Raw genomic sequence first — 11,998 nt, 5'->3', positions numbered from 1 at the left:
GTCCAAGAGACTCTCAAGAATCTTCTCCAACACCACAGTTCAAAAGCATCAATTCCTCGGCACTCAGCTTTCTTCACAGTCCAACTCTCACATCCGTACATGACCACTGGAAAAACCATAGCCTTGACTAGACGGACCTTTGTTGGCAAAGTAATGTCTCTGCTTTTCAATATGCTATCTAGGTTGGTCATAAGTTTCCTTCCAAGGAGTAAGCGTCTTTTGACTTCATGGCCGCAGTCACCATCTGCAGTGATTTTGGAGCCCCCAAAAATAAAGTCTGACACTGTTTCCCCATCTATTTGCCATGAAGTGATGGGACCAGATGCCATGATCTTAGTTTTCTGAATGTTGAGCTTTAAGCCAACCTTTTCACTCTCCTCTTTCCCTTTCATCAAGAGGCTCTTTAGCTCCTCTTCACTTTCTGCCACAAGGGTGGTGTCATTTGCATATCTGAGTGCTTAGTCGTGTCCAACTGTTTGCGACCCCATGAAGAAGCCCACCAGGCTCCCCGTCCATGGAATTTTCCAGGCAAGAATACTGGAGTGGATTGCCATTTTCTTTTCCATTTCATATTAGAGTTTGCCATAAACTCTACACTGTGTCTTTCCCTTCCACAGATACCTGAAAATCCATCAGGTCTGTTGTTTTTTCTGGCCCAAGTGGTAAGACTACCTATACCATGACCTGGACTTTAACAGCTCTGGATGCATCCAAAGCTGGCCACCTTTCCTGTTTCCTGGTATACGTGTCAGAATAATAGTCCAAGTGTGGAATATGCTTTTTCTAGGCCCTCCGAAAGGCCTGCCAGATATTATGCTTTCTTCTTTGAGGTAGGAGGTAGGATATGCAATATTTTCTTCTTTATTTTGAGAGGTGGTCCTGGCATGCTCCCAGACCACTGGACCGCCAACATTTTGTTGATGTTGCAGACCTCTTAATCTTTGTAGGGTTTATCTCTACCCACCAGAGTGTTATGTTTATTACTAAACCTTCCAGCATACTTGCTGCTTCTTGATATTTTGGCCCAATTTACTTATCATTGATACGGCAGACCAAATGCGATATTCTGCAGTGTGCCCAGATGACCCGGCTCCCTTTAGACCACTCGGTGATATAATGTGAGAGTTACCATAGCCTTGAGGCAAGACTGAATATACGTGGTTGTGAGAACTGTTTCTGATAGAAATGGAAAGAAATGCATAAACCTGGTCAGTGGCTGCATACCATATACCGAGTCTGTGCTAATCTGCTCCAGCAAAGTTGCACACCCAGTACAGTAGTTATAATCAAGGATTCTGCTTGGTTGAGGCTGTGGTGCTCATGATCATGCTTAGTCACTAAGTTGTGTCTGCTCTGCAACCCCATGGACTGTAACCTTCCAGGCTTCTTTGTCCATGGGATTTTCCAGGCAAGAATGCTGGAGTGGATTGCCATTTTCTCCTCCAGGGGATCTTCCTGGCCCAGGGATCGAACCCCCATCTCCTGCACTGGCAGGTGGATTCTTTACCACTGAGCCATCTCAGAAGCCCCTAGTTTGCTCTTAATCCTTCAGAACTTAACTGATTAAATGAAGAAATTAAATGAAGAAATTATGGTAACCACCACCCCTAAGTCTTTAGATCTTTAAGGATGGCACCAACTTCTGCCAGTTCCCACAGGTTCTAGTATTGTTTTTGATTTGCAATCTCAGTTGGCCAAGCCCATTTTGGAGTTGTACCAGCTACCAAGAAAGTCTCTTTTGGTTAGAGGACCCACTGTATCGTTTGTGAGCTGCACTTTTGAAAATTTCCTGGTCGCCACATACCCCTGTTCTAATAAGCAGTTATGGATGATACTTCAGTTCTTTTAGTATGTCAATATGGACACTCAATTCAGTAAATCTTACAAATATTTGATATTACCCTGTCTGCAGTTTACGGTTACCTAAGCAAATGGCTGTTGGTCCCTTTGAGAGGGACCAGGGAATCATTACCATGTGTGCCTGCATAGTGTTGCAGGAGCCTTTCTCCTGGGGACACAGTAAATTTTTCAGTCAATTAGTTTGGGTCTGACAACTGGCTCGGGTCCAGAAACTGGGCAAGTGATTGCAACTCTTTTTACTTTCAGCTTCTTGTCATCTATATTTGATTTTTTTTTTTTTGATTGTACAGATTGAGCAGTACCCTTCTTAGTTGCCCATATATCTTGCCCTTGTGGGCACCACATCCTATTAATCACCTCTATAGCTCTCTGTGGGTCAGACCCTACAGGCTGACATTCCAATCTTGCTGCTGTGTTCACTTTAATGGTTATCTTTTACTACCTGACTTCTATTATTTGGGGGGTCTTATCATCCCATCTGCTATCAAGTGGTCTGAAATCTCTTACTATCAGCTCTGACCAAAAAAAGACAGCCACTACTCAGTTTCTCAGTGATGCTGGTGTCTCTCAGGCAGTACATTTCTTATTGCTTTGGTAACAGAATGCCCTCTGGGCCTTCTAGAAGGCTATAATCAGCTGGTGGCTTTTCTAGTTAGAGTTTGTGCTCTAGCATTCTAAGTCTTTTGATTCCTCTTCTATGGTCTGCCAGGACAATTGTGGCACTTCTATTAGACTTAGTAGGTACCATTGTTTTCTCCAAATAAAGGGTCATTCTAGTATAGTGTTAGCATGATTTTTTAGGATACTTGGCTGAATATGTAATCCTGAGTTGGGCTCCCAAATCAATAAATTCTTCTTAATCCAAATTTATATACCATCTTTTTGGTCCAGCACACTCAGAATCTATCCCAAATGAACTTGCTTGTTTTCTAAAGGTACCTGCTTTCTAGATCCTGTAGCTCCTTCCAGATATAGTCTCTTTTTTGTTAGCAGGCTGAACTCAACTTCAAGTAGGTTTGGTTGTGACTTAATATTAGATTATGGCTATGTAACCAGGAAGAGAGGTTGCGGAATATTCTGAGGGGATTCATGTTGTTTTGAAAGGCAGAGGCCTCTACAGCATCTTCAAGTGTGGAGGAGGGGAAGTATTAGATCCTACCTGGGAGAAGTGGGTCATTTCTGTGATTCCAGAGAGTCCAGAGAACATGGTAATTCATGGTGTTTGAAGATTTGCCGTTTCATATTTTAAGGTCTCACTTCTTCCCAATCAGAGTCCTGTCCTTGACAAAGCAGACTTGCTGTGGCCAAGAATTCAGCCTTTTCTGGACTTCTACTGCTTGTATAGTAAAACCTGATTGTGGTCCTTGGCCTTACCTGTCTTTTGGCTGTGGGAGATGAGTCTCCTTCTATGCTGCAAAGAGGGGCTCTGGCTTTGATAGTTAATTGCTAATTAATCATCCTCAGTTTTTTATCTTTTTTCTAAAAGCCCTGATTGTTCCCAGAAACAGCCTAATTCTATTATCTTTATATATACTATTTCTCCCATGTTTCTCCAGCATAGGAGCTATTACTCCTTTCAGGATATCCCCTTCCACTTGGTTATCATTTCAGTTTTCCAGTAGTGGAAGTTTTAACAATATCACAGTAACACATACCATGGGCTATTCATGCTCCATCTACTACCTGTGAGGAGACCCTCAATGCCAGTGAGATAATGGATGAATTCAGTCCCTCTGTCTCATGTATAAGTCTTCTTTATTGTATGATGAGACTAACGTTCATGACAGGAGGAAGCAGGGATGGGCTGCCAGTCTGTGGCAGGGGGGTGGGATGCTGGGATCTTCTGCACAATTGACCTGATGGTAACTATGGAGCATAGACCAGCTATTGGATATAGGCTGCCACTGAGGGAGGGAGCATGGCTTTGGATGAGGTGACTCTCTTCATTCAGCTGAAGGCAATGTCTGGAGAGGCACTCAGCTCCAAGCTATCTGCCACCATAGTCCCAGCACGTGGATCAGTGAAGGGGCTGTAGCATCTGGGGGTGCATTAGCGCATTCATCACCACCTTTCAGTGCACCTGCAGTGTCCTTCTCCACTCTCTACCTTTTACAATCAGGGTGGGTACAAGCATGAGACAGATGACTCCCTCCTGGGAATTCTCCTGAAAGGTTAAAGATGTACCAGTCCAAGTTGTTTCCTTGTAATGTAAATGCCCTATGTGCTTAAGAACAATTGGATCTGCCAACTGGTTTTATATGCTTGACAAATGTGAGGTGCTAAAGAATTATTTGTTGTGTAAATAAATGAACAAATGATTAAATGCTTACTCTCTATCTGTGGTCAATTATGCCTTTAACTACAGTGAATAATGAAAAATTGAATTAGACTCAGAAATCACCCAAATGTAATTATTTGATTTTTGACTCTTCCCTGGATAGAATGGACACATGGGAAGAGAACTGAATTTGGACTCAGTAGACCTGGGTGCCGAAGAAGGCAATGGCAACCCACTCCAGTACTCTTGCCTGGAAAATCCCATGGATGGAGGAGCCTGGTAGGCTGAAGTCCATGGGGTCGCTAAGACTCGGCCATGACTGAGCGACTTCACTTTCACTTTTCACTTTCATGCATTGGAGAAGGAAATGGCAACCCAGTCCAGTGTTCTTACATGGAGAATCTCAGGGATGGGGGAGCCTGGTGGGCTGCCATCTATGAGGTCACACAGAGTTGGACATGACTGAAGTGACTTAGCAGCAGCAGACCTGGGTTTATGATTTGACTATGTTGTTCAAGAGCTCTGAAACTGGGGCAAACCACTTAATCTCCATGAATTTTGGTCCTTTTATTTGTATATTATTATATATTATTTGTATATTTATTTGCATATTTGTTTTTATTTGTATATTTGTATATTATTGTATAATAACTGTTCTATCTTCCTCACATGTAATTTTGAGAGCTAAATGGATAGCTAAAATATTAACAGCTATAAAACATTATGCAGACATGGGGCATGGGGATATTTATTATTATTATCATTATTACTAACATCAGTAGTTCTGTTGCCAGTCATCATAAAAAGCAGGATTGTGTCAGGGAACATTGAAATGGCTAAAAGTGGAAGAAGAAGAGCAAGGAGCTTGCCCAAGTAACTAAAAATTATGAATTATAAAAAAATCAGCATGCATATGTCTATTCTTGCAGATGGTTTGGGAGCCATTTGTTGTATCTTAGGCTCTGTACTAGGGATAAAAACACAGAATGACAAAATTCCTGATTATTTGGTTAAATGTATAAAGAAGAAAGAGAAGTCACTCAGTCGTGTCCGACTCTTTGTGACCCCATGGAGTGTAGCCTACCAGGCTCCTCCATCCATGGGATTTTCTAGGCAAGAGTACTGGAGTGGGTTGCCATTTCCTTCTTCAGAGGATCTTCCCAAACCAGGGATTGAACCCAGGTATAGCTTGTAATGTTTATTTCTGTAATAATTTGGAAATGTATGTAGCATTTTTTTTTTTTTGGTATTTTCTTTATCATTCACTATTTCTGTTCTTCTCAAACATCATATCATGAGGCTCACTGTCAAAAGAGTGTTTATCTGGTGTTGATTTTTATCAGTCTCAGTTAATTGTTCAGAAATGAGTATCCTATGCCTATGTTATGGTATGTTATTTTTCTAAAGCACACTATATTAAGGTTATGGATTTAGGTATCACTGAACATAAAATAGATGGGGAAACAGTGGAAACAGTGTCAGACTTTATTTTGGGGGGCTCCAAAATCATTGCAAATGGTGATTGCAGCTATGAAATTAAAAACACTTATTCATTAGAAGGAAAGTTATGACCAACCTAGACAGCATATTAAAAAGCAATGAAATTACTTTGTCGACAAAGGTCCATCTAGTCAAGGCTATGGTTTTTCCAGTCGTCATGTATGGATTTGAGAGTTGGACTATAAAGAAAGCTGAGTGCTGAAGAATTGATAACTTTTCAACTGTGGTGCTGAGAGTCCCTTGGACTGCAAGGAGATCCAACCAGTCCATCCTAAAGGAGATCAGTCCTGGGTGTTCATTGGAAGGAATGATGTTGAAACTGAAACTCTAATACTTTGACCACCTGATGCGAAGAGCTAACTCATTTGAAAAGATCCTGATGCTGGGAAAGATTGAGGGCAGGAAGAGAAAGGGATGACAGAGGATGAGATGGTCGGATGGCATCATTGACTCAATGGACATGGATTTGGGTAGATTCTGGGAGTTGGTGATGGACAGTGGGGCCTGGCGTGCTGTGGTTCATGGGGTCACAAAGAGTCAGACACAACTGAGCGACTGAACTGAACTGAACATAAAACACGTTCATTGGGGAAGAACTGTTTTATATCCTCACACAAAGACCTTATGCCATGCAATTGCAAGTAACAGTAAAAGTCACTGTTCCAAAATTACTTCTTTGACACTGCAACATAGATGGTCATTGAATGGTCAGTATTCCAAATGCTTTTTTATTATCTTGTGAATGTTCAAATTCAACTTGTTTTAACTGTTAGATGTGATGGAGCTTCCCTGGTGGCTCTGTTGTAAAGAATTTTCCTGCAATGTAGGACATCCAGGTTTGATCCCTGGGTTGGGAAGATCCCCTGCAGAAGGAAATGACAACCCACTGGGTTGCCTGGGAAATCTCATAGACAGAGGAGCCTGGTGGGCTACAGTCCATGGGGTCACAAGAGTCAGACATACTTAACAACTAAACAAGCACCATAAAACCACGTGTGTGTGTATTTCAAATCATTCATTGCCATGCATCTGGATTCCTAAAGGAAAACTTCTAGAGTCACCTTTTCTGTCCTTGCTCATCTTTCCCTGTCTTGTTCTGAAATCAGGTATCAAGACAGAGCCTGTTTAGTTCAGGTTCAAGTAGGCAAGCTCACTTCAACCACAGAAATACATCAGCATCATGTGTATTTTCTCTATTTGAATTCCTTTAACCTAAAACATTCCTTGAAATAGGAATATGTTTAGCACAGCTTAGGTTCATCACCTACCATATACACAGACTCCATGATACTAAAAAATGGGAATTAAGTATCCCTATCCTCAGGATCTCAAAACCTAGTAAATGACTAATAAATAACTACAAAGGATGGGAGGGTGATAAGTGCTTCAGAGGGAGTTTCAACCAGTTTATGAGTTCATAGTGGAAGGAAATATTAATTTAAACTGCATGGTGTAGTACGGAGATATCCGGGAAAACTTCTTAAAGAGGTAGTTTGGGATAAACTCCGAGAGGCATCCTTGATGTTTTTTATACTTATTGACCCAGTCTCAGAACAATGTTTTGAAATATATGAAATATATATTATATATTTATTATATTATGTAATATATTATGTTTATTTTATTATATATAAAATAAAGCACAAAGATAAAATCCAATTCAATTGAACCACAGCTATTGAAATATCAAAAAGTTGTGAAATCATAAAAGGTACACTTCTTTATTATGGAATTAATTTAAAAATTCCAGTTGCAAATCTAATAGCTCTTGTAATATCAAAATAGTGATGAACTCAAGTGAGAATTCATGCTATTTGCAGTGACTGTAATGGGATATGGCTATATCTGATTTCTATTTGTGACAAAGTCACATGTACTTCTAATATATCTATAGTTTATTGCCTATAGATTCATAATAGAAGGAAAGGCTACCCTTCAGTCAGAAGTTAGTGAAAATCAAGATGCAATTTTCTTTAATCCAAGTTCACAAATCCCCTTAATTTTACCTTTGGGCCCTGCATATTTGAGGAGTAGATAGGTATGGCTAAGACCTTTATGAGTGTGTGTCTGAGTGTGTGTGTGTGTGTAGAATGTGCATTGTGTGGAGCAGAATGAGAAAGATGAATGCATAGGAAGAGAAGCAATTGTGAAGGGTTTGACATGCTAGAAAAAGGAATTGTATCAGTGGGGAGCCATCAGTGATGTTTTTGAGCAGAGAACTGACACAAATATATCTTTGTTTTAGGAAAGTAATTTGCAGCATAATGGGAGTTGGGTTACAAGGGCTGGAAGCAGGAAGCCTTTTAGTAGTTTATTGCATTTGGTCAGGAGAAATATATTGAGAGCTTAAAATAATTCAGTAGAAGTGGAAAAGAGAAGACCTAAGCCAGGGACAATGAATGGGCAGATAAAGGGACTTAGTGACTGAGCGACTTCACTTTCACTTTTCACTTTCATGCATTGGAGAAGGAAATGGCAACCCACTCCACTGTTCTTGCCTGGAGAATCCCAGAGATGGGGGAGCCTGGTGGGCTGCTGTCTCTGGGGTCGCACAGAGTCGGACACGACTGAAGCGACTTAGCAGCAGCAGCAGCAGCAGCAGTGACTGACTGAACATGGTAGATGATGGAGAAGAGGGGCAAAAGCTGACTAAATGTTCATCTTGTAACACAGGGAAGATGTTATACAGGGAAAGTGAGTTGAAACAGAGAATACAGTGAAATGGGTGACTTTGTCTCAAAATAATTATAAGTTCTTTGGGGGTATGTTGAAACTTCGAGGACTTCGTGGGCTATTCATGTGAACATCTTCAGTGGAAGTTGGAGATGTGAGTCTAGAACTTGGACAAAAGTTCAGAGCTGGAGATGTAGATTTGGCAATCAAAAGAGAAACAACTGAAATCAAGGGAGTAAAAAAAAATTGCCAAAAAAGAGCCGGGGTGCTAAAGATGAAACCTTGTGTGACTTCTCAGGCTTTGCAAAATATGCTCCAAGAACTGCTTAGCAATGTTGCACATTTAGTCTTTGTTTCCTCAGTGCCACAAACTAAAAAACGTGCTTGCTCTGTTTCAGATATTTTACTTTCTCAAAGTTCAATAAGACTTTGGCTGGCTTTCAAGGAGTTAATATTTCTAGTAGGGAAGCCAACCTGCAAACAAATGCAGTTTAGTGCAAATGCTGCATCAGAAGTATGCACACAGAAGATGGGTGACACGGGGAAGGGAGTGATTAACTCCAGCTGGGGTGATGGACAAGGAAGGCTTCTGAGAAGGTGGCATCCGATCTGGGTTTTGAGGAATGAGTAGTAGTTTGCCAAGTGGGAATGTCATTTTAAGGAGTGGGAATGGGATGTCCAGAAGCTTGGTGTGTTCAAGGAACTGCTTTCCTACTATTGATTCTGATGATCAATCCTCTACTCGTGCCAGGCGACAAGATTTGAATGTTTACAAGACTTGAAGTCCTATCTCTCTGTGACTAGCCCCTCTCTTCATCTTACTCTTCAAGCAAGGACCCTCACATTCTACTATGATACTCTGCTTTATGCTTAGCCCAAGTCTCTTCTGCTGAAATTTAACTCCACTTTCTCTGGTTTTGTTCTTTTAAAATTGGAGATGATTCAGCAATCATCCTTTGTTAAAAAAAAAAAAAATGGCTTACAAAGTAGCCAATAAGGGCAAAGTTAAAAGTAATGTCATGTTCATGGAACATAATTCATCCAAAGTCCTCTGTGCCCCAGCCTTTTTTTTGTCTGTAGATTATATTCCTAATAATTTGTGTCCTTTCATGGAAATTAAGGCCATGTCCAAGCTTATGTTTGCAACTGAAGCATGTCATCACTGTTCATGATACGTCCCAGCTGGTTAAGCTTAGTTTCATAGTAGAGCCATAATTGTTAAATATGTTGAGCAGTATTTGTTAAATAGTAGAGTAATTTTTAAACATGAAAAATCCCATCATGAAATCATGAAAATTGTTAATTTTGTTACTTTATATCTTTATAATATTGTAGGCAGATAGAATTTTCTCCACTTCTTTCTTGGGCCGAGTGAGGTTCTACTCATACTTTCTGGAGCCCTGGCTCACACCTTTTAATTTTTTTTTTTAAAAAAGAATGTATTTATTTATTTTTGGCCGTGTTGGGTCTTTGTTGCTGTGCATGGGTTTTCTCTACTTGTGGTGTGTGGGTGCCATTCTCTTGTTCTGTGCAGCCTCCCCTCTTATTGTGGAGCACAGGCTCTAGAGTGAAGGCTCAGAAGCTGTGGGGCATGGGCTTTGTTGCCCCATGGCGTGTGGAATCTTCCTGGACCAGGGACTGAACCTCTGTGCCTTGCACTGGCAGGCAGATTCTCAACTGCTGGACCACTAGGGAAGTCCTGGCTCATACCTTCTAAGGATGACAGAAAAGATTTGAAAAAATAAGCAGATTATAAAGAGTATCAGCCTAACAACAGAGTTCTAATTCAATATATGATCAAACAAACTATCTCTTTTGCATATTTAATTCTGAGCTTGGACTAGGAAAGATTATTTTCCTTCATCTTCTCAGTTACCCTGGAATTTGAAGAGCCACATGTAGTTCCAGTGGGGTGAAAGCTAGTTAGAACCACTAACTGAAATTATATGTCCAATGTCAAGGGGAAAGAGCTGGGACACTGTGCAAAGGGATCAGGAAAAAATGAAAAATGAAGACAGAGAGACACCAAGAGGAGGGGCTCAGTTACTGAATGATAAGGAGATTTGAGGAGGAAAATGAGTTTTTCAACAACTTCTGGACTTTATATATAGGCCTATCTAAAAAGACATGTAATTCATATATATTAGCATGTTCAGGCATTTACCTGTTTAGGAAAGACCAGTTCACATAAATGCCAATACTCCATGCATAGAAAGTCTACAGGAGTAGAAAAATGTTTGTTCAGGAGCAAAGATTCTATTGTACTTGGTAGTGTCTTATATGTAAAAGATGGGGTCTTATACAGATCATGGGGTCAGGGGAGGAGGAAACAGCCTTCTGTTATGAATCCCCTTTTAAGAGATGCAGGGATTGTCTAGATGTGGACTTCAACTCCTTATTGAGTCCACTTCTTGTTTGAAATTCTAAGGAGATGGTTCCCACACAACTGGAACCAGCTGAAATCTGTTTTAGCCTCTTATGATCTCCTGCCTTGAACTGATTGATTAAATAATTAAATGTTTGCTGAGTTATGCAGCATCTTCTATGTCCCATGTCCTGCGTAGAAGCTGGGGGAATAAGGATGAGAATAAATAGAACCTTCCCTTGAGGAGCTGAGGGGTATTGAACCGGTAAACAATATCTACCCTTCTATTCACTGCAAAAAAGAGAAAAAAGGCTATGAAGTCTTTAAGGGATGATGCTTTGCTGGTGGCTTTTTATTAGTGTGATATGTAGCTACAAAAAGGCTCAGATATGTAAAAAAAAAAATCAATACAAGTCTTCCAGAGACCTACATTTGGTTCATATCTGCTCTCTCCTTCCTTTTATTTTAAACAAGCTTTTATTTGCCTCTCAGATTTACAAGAGTTCCCTTTAGATCCAAGGTTTGTGCTGTTAGGAGTCTGACTTTTCTGAAAGACAATGACAGACACAAATTTAGCTTGACTCATTTATTTACCCCTCTACAGACCAATACCACTAGAAAGCACTGCTTACCCCCATTCTTTGGCAAGGATAGCACTGAACATAACATTGACCATTACTTCTAGGCTCAGAGTGGGGCTTCCTACTTCCAGCTAGTCCTTTTTCTAATCTGCCCTATCCACTGCTATGGTCTTCTTAAAACTTAGATCTGAGTTATATCACACGGCATCCCTTGTACTTGGAATCTGAAAAGAAATGATACAAATGAACTTACAAAACAGATAGGGACTCACAGACTTAAGAGAAAGAGCTTATGGTTGCCAGGGGGAAGGGACAGTTAGGGAGTTTGGGAAGGTCATGTACACACTGCTATAGTTAAAATGGGTAACCAACAAGGACTTACTGTATAGCACAGGGAACCCTACTCAGTGTTACATGACAGCCTGGATGGGAGGGGGATTTGGGGGAGAATGGATACATGTATATGTATGGCTGAGTCCCTTCACTGTTCACCTGAATCTATCGCCACATTGTTAATTGACTTTACCCCAATACAAAATAAAAAAATTCAAAAGAATAAAAATGTAAAAAAACAAGCAAACAAACTTAGATCTGATTGGGCCAATTCACAAGTCCTGTGGTGGGGAACAATCTGAAGTCCTTAGTGTGGCCTCTACTCTAGGCTCCTTGCAGTAGATCTTTCCAGCTGCATCTCCCTGTCTGGTGGCCACTCTGGGCTTTCTGAACACACTGAGCACTCCC

The sequence above is a fragment of the Bison bison genome, unplaced genomic scaffold (assembly GCF_000754665.1).
Source record: "Bison bison bison isolate TAMUID 2011002044 unplaced genomic scaffold, Bison_UMD1.0 scf7180017864466, whole genome shotgun sequence".
Taxonomy (NCBI): Eukaryota; Metazoa; Chordata; class Mammalia; order Artiodactyla; family Bovidae; genus Bison; species Bison bison.
The sequence above is the reverse complement of the archived record's forward strand: the minus strand, read 5'-3'. Positions refer to the sequence as shown.